The 13,159-nt window shown below is 34.0% G+C and overlaps 1 long non-coding RNA gene across 1 annotated transcript; it reads right to left on the bottom strand.

Annotated features, from left to right (window-relative positions):
• Positions 1–242: 242 nt before the first annotated feature.
• LOC149409248 (uncharacterized) lies at positions 243–12,740 on the bottom strand. Its single transcript, XR_016305220.1, has 3 exons — positions 12,695–12,740; positions 1,379–1,451; positions 243–399 (listed from the first exon to the last, which is right to left on the bottom strand). It is a non-coding gene; the product is annotated as an uncharacterized LOC149409248 (long non-coding RNA).
• Between the last annotated feature and the right edge of the window lie 419 nt (positions 12,741–13,159).

Here is a 13,159-nt window from a genome sequence, read left to right as displayed (position 1 = left end):
ACATATTGGAAAGGTAATTTTAAAGAATGTATGCAGCGGTAGTGCAATGCGATAGATTCCATATTTTGAAAAAATTATGCAAAGTAACAACGGTACAAAAAATAAGAATAGAACAGAAAGCAATTTAATGCTAATATGTAACTCTTAAAATAATTAATTACACAAAACCAACAAAATAGTGACGAATAAAAGACACAGTATCCTGTCATCATAAATAATATTATTGTTTTCTGGAATTTCTGAAATATTTTCTAACGAATTTAATTTCAAATTAAAAAATACAAAAGTAGCTTATCAAGTAATTATTAATTAAGTACAAAATAATATTGAAAAATGGTAAATAATAATAATAATAAGAGCAAAAATTGTTGAGTGAGCAGGAATTGTTTTTCCGAATATCTGAAAAAAATATTATGTTTTATATTAAATAGGTTAGTACCAAACAATAAACGTAAGATAAATATTTCAGAATCCTCTTTATCACAATATAACACTTTATCTTACGCGGGAACTAAAAACATATATATGGGCATTTCACCAAACGGACAAAAGTTTGATGTTTATGTTCCTGCTAGGCAAACTCGCAGTAAAGATACTTTTAAATTTAACAAGAACCTCAACACTAATTATTCTATTTTTTCACCAATTCCTAGAATTCACAACCTTGCGAATAAATACTGTGAACTTATAGATATATTTGGTTTTGACAATTTTGTGAGCTTTAAAAGGCAACTTATTTCGATTCTATCGGCTAATAATTAACTTTTATAGCTTTAATAATTTTATTACATCTTCTCCCATTCGAAACCTTTCAAGTAAATTATATCCATATTTGTTTGTTTTTTATTTGCTCTACTATACACTTATAATTGTATGCATATACCTACTAACTACTTTTTATACATAACACTATGTTCCATCTCAGATCTTATTATTTCTTATTCATGTCGATATTGCTAAATTCTATTAGTTTTTGCTTTTTACAGGTGCAACTCTTATTTTGTTATTTTTTTTTTTAAATCTCTGTTATAATGTTCTTTACCTCACGAGTAGGTAAGTTACACTCTAATTTATATTGGTTTATCGATTTGTTAAACACACAATTAATACTGGGTTTAAACACACCCACTTACTTACTTTTTATGTTGAACTTTCTTTTACTTACTATTTCATGCTTGGGTATATTTTATATTGAATCCATCTTATTAGTGTTTTGCTAATTTGCACAAAATTTTATTATATGTGTTGCTTTCTTACAATTAACTCCATTTATCTTCTTATGTTCAATTATTGTAATCAATGTAAATGTATATTTTCATGTAAAAGCCCATAAGGGCGTAAATAAAATAATAAATAAATAAATAAATAAATTACTAACCTCTGTTTTATGGCAACATTCCTCTACGACATTTCTGGTTTTTTCGCACGCTTCCTTGCCATTTCTGGTGTAACTTCATTGAGAAAACATTCCATCTTTGATTTCAATAAAGTTTACAGTAGTATAAATCACCTTTTCACCACAAAAACATTAAAAAATCGAGCTAATGTATCACACCAGCTGTTCACACTTTGTATGGGGTGGCCATTTTGAATATCATATTTCTTGGTCTCTGATTGGCTCAAATAAAAACTGCTGTTTTTGTTCCGTAACCTAAAGGAGATTGCCATGTTCGTTGTGGAACTAAATATTAAAATTCAAAAATGTATGGGATATTGTCGTTTATGCTCCAACATCTTTGCAGCGGTCGATAGTATTTTTGATTCTCTATCCATCGCCATATCTAACTCATTTTACACCAATGGTGGAGAATGCTGTCTTTGTTTCAACACGCCTCATATAATATAACCTAACCAAATCTAACTGTGATTTTCTATAGCAAAAAAATGCCCCTTTAATAACGCCTGCTCGCGTCCCCTTTAGAGTTATATCCCAGTTTTCAAGTAGTTTGTGGGCTACGCTAGGTTTGTATAGACTGGTTTGTGATTTAATTCTAATACCTTTTCCCATATTCTAACCTAACCTAACCTAAACTACCTAAACGGAATACGTTTAACCTTTCCCTTACTGTGCTAAAAAAATCCACGCGTTCCGATGCTGTGTAGTCAATACACATTTCAAAATAAGCGATTTAATATCGGAAAAAAATGAACATTCATAGCTAATCGATTATGTTTACTATATTTTATATAAAAAGTAATAACAATTGTAATTTAATTGCTGTAAACATGAAAAAACCATCGGCAGATGCTAAAAAAAGTGCGAGCACATCTAACGACGGTCGCGACGGTTCGCTTCCGACTGGCTATATGAATATTAGTAGACCTGCCCTAAGTGATTAAAAGCGTATTATTCCCCACTCCTCATACCGGTTCCATTGGAGCCGGCTGTGCTCGCGTATGGCCTCCCGTGAATTTAGCAAACGTGACGTCATCATTCTTGTGCGAACTATGGTCGAGGCATCATCGGTTCATTTTACGAAATAACACGGCAAAATGGTGGCTTGTGCTATGAAAACTTGTTTAAAATAGATGTGAAAAAGAGAATAAACCCAATTGTCGTATTACATTCCATATATTATAAGCATTATTTTACTTTATTTTAAGCTTATTCACATCGTATAATATGGATCAGTTTAAGAAGCATTTTTTTCGTACCCTACCCTACCAAGTCTAGTGTTGACGTATTTCTATGTCCACATCAAATTAATAAAAATCACTAAACAAAACAACTGTAAACTGAGTTTTAAGTGCACATTTTTTCTAAATTGGAGACCACGCGTCAAACCAGAGATTTTTTATCTCGCGAACTGACTTATTTATAGTGTTTTACCTTAATTTCAATACTGCCACGAAGTGTCAATTACTACTTGAAAGAATCTACTGCTGTAATATACAATAAGTGTCTCCTTCGGAAATAAGTGACGCTTAAGTGATTACTGATTTTTTTTATTTTTTATATTGAATACCTCACAAGAGTCCCAACTGCTCCCGTCTGGAGCCAGTGAGACTATGGCATCCCCAATTGGGGGATGTTGTGAGGTTGAAGGTAAGTGGGGAAGGGAAAGAGGAAGGTTGGGAAGTACCTGGCTATTCAGATCTAGTCATTAAACACGGCTAAAGCCATTTGGAGCAACGTTTCAATTCTGAATGGTGGTCTTACACCAGGGCGATACTGGTAGTATCTTCCACTCTGGAATGTGCCGCAAATATACTATATATTATTTTAATTAATTAATTGTGAAATAACACAAATTAATCAAATAAAATTTATTTGCGCACGCCGGGTTCGAACCCGCGACCTTCGGAATGGCAGTCCAATGCGTTACCACTTGACTATGCCGGCCGTCAACTGATTACCATCATATAAGAAAATTAACCATTAAAAAACACTTTTTTTCCATAAACTCGTGTAAAACATCATTATCATGAATAAACGTGCATCAAACATTGATACCCCATCAGACTTTATATGCTGTAGTGTTTGTGAAAAAAACTACCATCTTGGCTGTGCAGAAATTGTTGATACATCACGGCGTAGTGCAAGAAGTCTACAGTGGAAGTGTAAAAAATGCGTTAAAAATATCAAACCTAATAAACCAAAGCAACCTACAAACAACGTATTATTCGATGAACATGAACGGCCATCTTCTGTCAAACAAGCAAAACAGTCTACCCAACCGCTAAAACCTGTAAACACAAATCAATCAAATGACACAGAAAACTTATCAACCACAACCACAGACGGCGCAAATGATATTTTAACGTCACATCTATTTATAAAGGAACTATCAGACTTCAAAACATCCGTAATGAAATTCGTAGAACAAAAATTTGACTCCTATGTAAATAAATACGAAGCACTCATCTCACAAAATCAAGAAATCATAAAATCAATACAATTTATGTCAGATCAACAAGAAGATCTTAGTAAGCGCTTAAAGATTGTCGAACTTTCACATGAAAAAGTCAAGGATGATATAATTTTACTAAAAAATCAACACACTGTCCTACAAAATATTATTTCTAAACAGGATGAAAAAATTGACAGATTTGAGTTTTTAAGTCAAATTTGCAATATCGATATACGAGGTGTTCCGGAGTCAGACACTGAAAATAATGTAGAAGTTCTTAATAAAATCTCTAAAATTATTAATTACAATGATACCGACGCACCATTACAATCTGTTTTATCAAAAATCTACAGATTGGGACCGAAAATTTCCGAGAAAAATCCAAGATCGATTATAGCGACGTTCAACAACATTAAATCACGTGACGACTTCCTTTCCAAAATCAAAAGTTACAAGAAATCTACCACAATTTCGACAAATAAATTAAATACAAGGGATCTGGGATTATCGCAAGACGCCAAACGCATCTATGTGTCCGAACACTTAACTCAAAAAGGAAAATTTCTGTTATCTCAAACCAAAAAATTTGCCAGAGAGAATAACTACAAACACTCATGGAATTCTGAATGGCGAATTCTTTTGAGACAAACTGACACATCCAAGATAATCATAATAAATAATGTCGCTGACCTTGAACGTGAAAAACGTCAATTACTGTGACTGATTATACAAGGTACAGTGCTGCTATGTTACTTTATTACATTGGATATTAATTATTGTTTTATAATATGCTATTATCAGTTATTCTATATTTTTTCCACATTTGTAACCACACTTGTTAATAACATTCAAGTACTAACAGTGTCTACTACTCAACTGCAAACAATATATCGAAGCAATCTACACCTTATTCATTTTGTAAGTAATATTAACGGCATGAATAGTGCTCTACTAACTACAATCTCAAGCTTATACACAAATCCTACCCTTCTCATTACAAAGTCAAGTGTTTTAATATTTTTTATGAAAAAAAAAATTAGTCATTTAGCCAATAATATTTTCCTTGTAAGTTTTTATATGAATCATAGTAACAAAAGCAAAATATGTATAATTATGTATTTGTACATTTCAAAAATCATTATAACTGTTTTCTTTGTTTTAACGTATTTATTGCAATCATATACTTCACACATGTTCACTTACCCTGTTCGATCTATATACCACACCTACCTCTACTCTTTAAAAATGCCTGTAGTACCATTAGCTTGCACTTAATTATTATTATTTTTTTTTGAGTATTGGTTTCCAAAGATTGAACAAAAAAAAATATAAATTTCAGTCTAGAGAAATGATTGATATTAATCTACAAATAGAAAACCTTGGACACGTAATTAGTCCTGAAACCAATGATCCCTCGAAATGTATAGACATTCTAAAACCCTATAAAAGATTAAAAATGTTTTCATCTAATATTCGTAGTATTGACAGGAACTATGATAATCTACTTGTAACACTTGCCGGTTTGAATAATATTTTCGACGTAATATTTTTAACTGAATGTTGGATTAAATCAAATTATACTCATAAAAACATTGCAGGATTTACGGTATTCAATACACAAAATAATAATACACAGTCAGATGGAGTAATTGTCTATGTCAAATCCGAGCTGGACCCGACTATCTCTGAGTTATCCATTGAACATGCCAACTGGCTTCAAATAAAAACCAACCAAACCGCAATTCTGGCACTATATAGGTCACCTAAACACCAAAATATTTCATCCTTCCTTAAATCCTTAGACTTGGCCTTACTTAACTGTACATCAAATGAAGACCTAGTGGTAATTGGTGATATTAACATAGATTTACTTAAGCCTAAGGCAACGCAAACACTCGATTATAAAAATCTTATGACTCAACACGGGCTTCTTTCTTATATTAATGCTCCTACTAGAGAAACTGATACGACAAATTCATGTATTGATCACATATTTTGAAGAACAAAAAAAAATGCCCAGGGGATTGTGTATCAATCAACCATAACAGATCACTTCTCTGTAGCAATTGGCCTTATGCACAATAAACCCACTACCGGAACGTCACGTAATAATATAAAAATGAAAAAAGTAAATTTCGAGAAACTAACTTCTAAAATTAAATTAGAAAATTGGCACTCCACTCTAAATTCCAACGATGTAGATGTTGCTTTTAATACATTTTCTTATATCGTCTTGCAACATATTGAGGATGTCACCGAAGAATCCCGTTTGAATAATTCAAAAAATAAAAAAAACTGAAACCATGGATCACAGTGGCCTAAATGTTTGTATTAAAAAACGGGACAAGCTCCACAAAAACCTACTCAATAATCCGGACACTCAAGCCAAAATATTTTATAAAAAATACAGAAATGTATGTAATAATCTCGTTAAAACCACAAAAGAAAACTACTACAAAGAAAAACTATACAGAGCCAGTAATAATAACAAAAAAATCTGGCATATTATCAAAGAAATATCTAATACCGATCACCCTGCACAACCACTCAATAAATTAAATATCAACGGCCAGGACATCTCTCTAAACGACCATCCAGACATTGTGACCAATCACATAAACGAATACTTTTGTAATATCGGCAAAAAACTGGCATCACAAATTTTAAATAAGGCATCAACCGATGAAAATGCTCTTGCTGACATAATCTATCAGTCTACCAGTGAAACAGATAATATTCTCACACTAAACCCAACGAACTGTGCAGAAATTTCACAAACTATCAAACAATTAAAGCCCTCCCATTCATGCAATCATGAACAGTGGCGGTTCTTCATAAGGGGACCGTGGGGACAGTCCCCACTACAGATATTCCAGAAATCTACCAAGAAAAAAATGACAATTCTTTCAGTTCGCAAAAAATAATGAATGCATTCTTTACATGAAAGTAATTAACAGTTGCAGAAATTTCAACTAAAAATTCATTAGGGTAATTTTTAAGCTCGAAATTTGAAAAGTTTCTTCCGACGAACGTGCGACTAGCCTCCTCCGTTCCTTGCAGCATACTAACTAATACCAACGCGAACACGCGACGGACGAGCCCGAACTAGCTAGCGTCCAGTTATGCGCAGAACGTTCTGCGCAGTTGGGGGACAACCCCAGGGATTTATTCCCACTAAAGTGATTATTCTACTTGGACAGAATACTCTTGTATGAAATGTTATGAATTTGCGCATGCGTATTTGAATCTTCTAACGAAACCTCAGGGGACAGACTTGAAAATCCCCTTGTGATGGTTTGTTTTAGTTCTAATTATTGAGGTAGGTCAGTTAGGTCAGACAAAATATTGTCAACATTTATTCACAACAGTTTTATCACGGCGACAGAATGAATTTATTACAAAATATTACATAGTTTAATTTCAACTGGTTAATTATAAGAGAGACCAAAGTCCCAAACAGCTTTGAATTTGGTTTCCTAATATTTAAAGGGTTAACACCGAACACATCTTTAACCTTCGTAACACATCTTTAGTACAATAATCTTTGTATATTTTATACCAAAGTTCTACGGAACATATTTTGATGAGCACTTTGGTCTTATGGACGAATGGAATAAAGATATTTTCGGATAACAACTAACGAGGACAGAGGATTAAAAACCAATACTAAACGAGAAGTTATAACAAATACGAGTAGAACTGCCAATAGACAGTCCCTATTAAACTTGGCCTTAAAGCATAATCCATAACATTTATTTTAATTAATTACAAATATGCTTTCATTTTAAAAGAGTCTTTGTTAGCAATTTAAAACTTTTTGGATTGTTATTCATTTCGTTTGATGTTGATATTTAGGCTAAATTGTGATTTTTTTAAAATCTGATATAAAAATTGAATTTTGCCTTTTTGTATATAAAAAAATATATATAACTATTATTATTGATTAAAAAGTTTGATTAATACTAACTTAAGATGAATATTTGTCAGAAACAATTTTTATTCTTAAATTAAATAATAAATCAATTTACAGAGTTTAATCATTTATGTTAACTAAAATAATTCCTCAACTTACTTTTCACCGCTTTTCATTTTTTTAAATGATTTTCTTCTAAAGAAGCAGGTGCTTGTCTTTAAAAGACTTGTGAGCATCAAGATGAAGAATATATATGTTTTTTTTTATCAATAATGATTTAAGGAAATATGATAATTACAAAAATACATGGAAATAAACAAATTAAAATTTATATTTATTAAGAAAAAGAGAATTAATAATGAAGTAAGTAAAATGACATGGTTCACAATGCTAGAACTGGGCCACTCGGCCTACTTCTATTTTACAGTGTTAATTATAGTGTTTATATAATCGAGTTGAAATATGTACACTTATAAGTTATTATATTAATTTATTATTTTTCGCTGGCTATCATAGTAGTAACAAATACATGAAGGTGGGTATGTGGAATAATGTTAATTAATAATTGGATTTTTTGTATTATTTTGAAAACTGACAATAGGCCGGCATTATCGTTCTTCAACACATCCAAAAATTCGATCTCGTTGGCCGTATTTAATTTTTTCTAAAAAATTGAGAAACACGTTTAACGTTCTCAGATGTACGAGCTGTGTGAGTCGGAGCTGCTTCCAAAAAATATTAAATAAAATAAACCTTCTCAACCTTAGCTTTACGAACGATTGTAATTTTTTTTCGTGTGAACATATTACCTTGCATTTCATAGAGAAGTATGTGAATAGCAGTGTGGTTGAATATTTGATTTCAAAATGTTTTCCGTAAACTTTTAATTGTAAGTCAGCATGTGGCTCATAAGAAAAGATAATTATTATATTCACTGGAAACGAGACAAAGGTTTTCTTTAACTGTGGGTCAACATGTGTCTTGTCAGATAGCTCTTCCGAGAATATGAATATTTGCACTCAGAACATGAAAATGGTTTTTCTCCACTGTGAGTCAGCATGTGTTTCTTCAGCGTGCCCCTTTGAGAAAATGAATAATTGCACTAATAACATGAAAAAGGTTTTTCTCCACTGTGAGTCAGCATGTGGATCGTCAGAGAACCCTTTTGAGAATATGAGTATATGCATTTGGAACATGAAAATGTTTTTCTCCACTGTGAGTCAGCATGTGTTTCTTCAGCGTGCCCCTTTGAGAAAATGAATAATTGCACTAATAACATGAAAAAGGTTTTTCTCCACTGTGAGTCAGCATGTGGATCGTCAGAGAACCCTTTTGAGAATATGAGTATATGCATTTGGAACATGAAAATGTTTTTCTCCACTGTGAGTCAGCATGTGGCTCTTCAGATTCCACTTTAAAGAACATGAATAATTGCACTCAGAACATGAAAAAGGTTTTTCTCCACTGTGAGTCAGCATGTGGATTGTCAGAGAGCCCTTTCGAGAACATGAGTATTTGCATTTGGAACATGAAAAAGGTTTTTCTGCACTGTGAGTCAGCATGTGGCTCTTCAGCGTGCCCCTTTGAGAAAATGAATGGTTGCATTCAGAACATGAAAAAGATTTTTCTCTACTGTGAGTTAGCATGTGGCTTGTCAGAGCGTCCTTTCGAGAACATGAATAGTTGCACTTGGAACATGAAAAATATAGAAGACTGTAGAAAGCTCCAGGAAGATATCGATGCAATTATTGACTGGAGTATTGATAACAAACTTGGGTTCAACTTCCAAAAATGTTCAGTGATGTTCTTTACAAGGGCACACAAGACCATATATTTTAATTACAAAATGAAAGATACGTCACTGAAGCACATGGTGACTTGCAATTACTTAGGAATTGTGTACGACATTCGCTTAACATTTCACGCTCATATTGAAAAGATCTGTAAATCAGCCACTAAGATGTTGGGTTTTGTCATACACAATTCGAAAGACTTGACCAACCTTGCAGTAATAAGGCTGCTTTACTTTAGCTTAGTGCGTAGCATTCTCGAGAATGGATCTCAGGTATGGGGGCCAGAGGACACTGTCTATGTACTAGGTCGAGAAGATACAAAAAAAGTTTTTACGATACCTCTACATGAGAGAGTTTGGTTATTACCCATGGCTGTTTCCAACAGCATTTATCTTGGGAATGCTGGGTGTATGCAGCCTTAGTTCCAGAAGGGATGTTGCATTACTCCTGATGGCGTATAAGCTACTAAACGGTTTAGTATCAATACCAGACATTCTGGCTAAAATAGGATTTTATGTCCCGGATAATTTTGCGCGACGCCGCCAACACAGGCTTTTGATTCTTCCTAGGTGCAGAACTAACTTACCAATGGTGATGCCTTTGGGAAGAATCACTAGGTTAATTAACTGCCTCGCAGGAAATGTGGATATTTTCCACATGTCCTACAACGTATTTAAGCGTGAAATATTATTATTCAATACTTAAAATTGTAAATCTAAATTTGAAACTTTTTTCTTTGTCCCACTTGTAAATGTACCTATTTGTTATTCACTTTTTTGTAAATGTTAATTATCGATATTGCAATGTTCTGGTTCATACTGTTTTTGCAAATAAACAATAAAAAAAAAAAAAAATAAAAAAAAAAGGTTTAACTCCACTGTGAGTTAGTATGTGTCTCGTCAGAAAGCCCTTTCGAGAAAATGAATAGTTGCACTCGGCACATGAATAAAGCTTTTCACCACTGTGAGTCAGCATGTGTTTCATCAGCGTGCCTCTTTGAGAAAGTGAATAGTTGCATTCAGAACATGAAAAAGGTTTTTCTTCACTGTGTGTCAGTATGTGGCTCTTCAGCGTGCCCCTTTGAGAAAATGAATGGTTTGATTCAGAGCATGAAAAAGGTTTTTCTCCACTGTGAGTTAGCATGTGGCTTGTCAGAGCGTCCTTTCGAGAACATGAATAGTTGCACTTGGAACATGAAAAAGGTTTAACTCCACTGTGAGTTAGTATGTGTCTCGTCAGAAAGCCCTTTCGAGAACATGAATAGTTGCACTCTGAACATGAATAAAGTTTTTCACCACTTTGAGTCAGCATGTGTTTCATCAGCGTGCCCCTTTGAGAACATGAATAGTTGCACTCGGAACATGAATAAAGTTTTTCTCCACTGTGAGTCAACATGTGGATCGTCAGAGAGCCCCTTTGAGAACATGAGTATTTGCATTTGGAACATGAAAAAGGTTTTTCTCCACTGTGAGTCAGCATGTGGCTCTTCAGCGTGCCCCTTTGAGAAAATGAATGGTTGCATTCAGAACATGAAAAAAGTTTTTCTCCACTGTGAGTTAGCATGTGGCTTGTCAGAGCGTCCTTTCGAGAACATGAATAGTTGCACTTGGAACATGAAAAAGGTTTAACTCCACTGTGAGTTAGTATGTGTCTCGTCAGAAAGCCTTTTCGAGAACATGAATAGTTGCACTCGGAACATGAATAAAGTTTTTCTCCACTGTGAGTCAGCATGTGGATTGTCAGAGAGCCCTTTCGAGAACATGAGTATTTGCATTTGGAACATGAAAAAGGTTTTTCTGCACTGTGAGTCAGCATGAGGCTCTTCAGCGTGCCCCTTTGAGAAAATGAATGGTTGCATTCAGAACATGAAAAAGGTTTTTCTCCACTGTGAGTCAACATGTGGATCGTCAGAGAGCCCCTATGAGAACATGAGTATTTGCATTTGGAACATAAAAAAGGTTTTTCTCCACTGTGAGTCAGCATGTGGCTCTTCAGCGTGCCCCTTTGAGAAAATGAATGGTTGCATTCAGAACATGAAAAAAGTTTTTCTCCACTGTGAGTTAGCATGTGGCTTGTCAGAGCGTCCTTTCGAGAACATGAATAGTTGCACTTGGAACATGAAAAAGGTTTAACTCCACTGTGAGTTAGTATGTGTCTCGTCAGAAAGCCTTTTCGAGAACATGAATAGTTGCACTCGGAACATGAATAAAGTTTTTCTCCACTGTGAGTCAACATGTGGATCGTCAGAGAGCCCCTTTGAGAACATGAGTATTTGCATTTGGAACATGAAAAAGGTTTTCCTCCACTGTGAGTCAGCATGTGGCTCTTCAGCGTGCCCCTTTGGAAAATGAATGGTTGCATTCAGAACATGAAAAAAGTTTTTCTCCACTGTGAGTTAGCATGTGGCTTGTCAGAGCGTCCTTTCGAGAACATGAATAGTTGCATTTGGAACATGAAAAAGGTTTAACTCCACTGTGAGTTAGTATGTGTCTCGTCAGAAAGCCTTTTCGAGAACATGAATAGTTGCACTCGGAACATGAATAAAGTTTTTCTCCACTGTGAGTCAGCATGTGGCTCTTCAGATTGCCCTTAAGAGAAAATGAATAGTTGCACTCAGAACATGAAAAAAGTTTTTCTCCACTGTGAGTCAGCATGTGGCTCTTCAGATTGCCCTTTAGAGAAAATGAATAGTTGCACTCGGAACATGAAAAAGGTTTAACTCCACTGTGAGTGAGTATGTGTCTCGTCAGAGAGCCCTTTCGAGAACATGAATAGTTGCACTCAGAACATGAATAAAGTTTTTCGCCGCTGTGAGTCAGCATGTGCCTCTTTAGATAGACCTTTCGAAAAAATGAATAGTTGCACTCCAAACATGAAAAATGTTTTTTTCCTGCAGGGTTGCGTAGGTGCCTATTTAAATTCGACTTATTAGAAAGGGAGAAGATAGAATTAGGACAAAATAATTGATTTTCCACAGGATGCGTCTTGATATCTGTCCAAAAAAATTAATACGTTTATAAAGGCTTTATTCGAAATAGTATCTACACTTACCATAATAAAGCACTAAAATTGTTAAAAAAATTTAACAAATTACGATGGCAGAAATTGTAAAATTTTAGGATGGAAATTTTTTTTACCGGACTGGTAGATTCTTTCTAAGCGTTCTAAGCATTCATTTTTGACATCCGGCAGGTCTATGTCAATTTCCATACAATGAAGTCCCCCATTAATATCTTCTCGGCATCCGGGTTCCGCCTTAACGGTAACAGTCTCCACATTAATGCAAGCTATAAAACAACATGTACGTACATTGATAATCGATGTTAAACAACACAAGTTTTCAAATTACAATATTTACGATAAAATACATCATTGATTAATCCTGCAGAATTGAAAATTAAATGAAGAGAGTTCAAGGTTAATTTAATCAAATCAATAAGGACAACCCCAGATGTCCGCTTCAGGAAGGAATAAACATTTTCTTTAGAGCACCTGCATTATGGATTTGTTATAAGTCGACGAAATGTTGTTTTCTTCTAATAATACGTATTTTTAACTCATGAGGAAAAAATGGAAAATTTGAGGAATCGACCACTTATTGT

The sequence above is a fragment of the Hesperophylax consimilis genome, unplaced genomic scaffold, assembly GCF_061612785.1.
Source record: "Hesperophylax consimilis isolate HC1 unplaced genomic scaffold, BYU_Hcon_1.0 scaffold_32, whole genome shotgun sequence".
NCBI classification, from domain to species: domain Eukaryota; kingdom Metazoa; phylum Arthropoda; class Insecta; order Trichoptera; family Limnephilidae; genus Hesperophylax; species Hesperophylax consimilis.
This window is presented reverse-complemented; position numbering and strand designations above follow the sequence as displayed.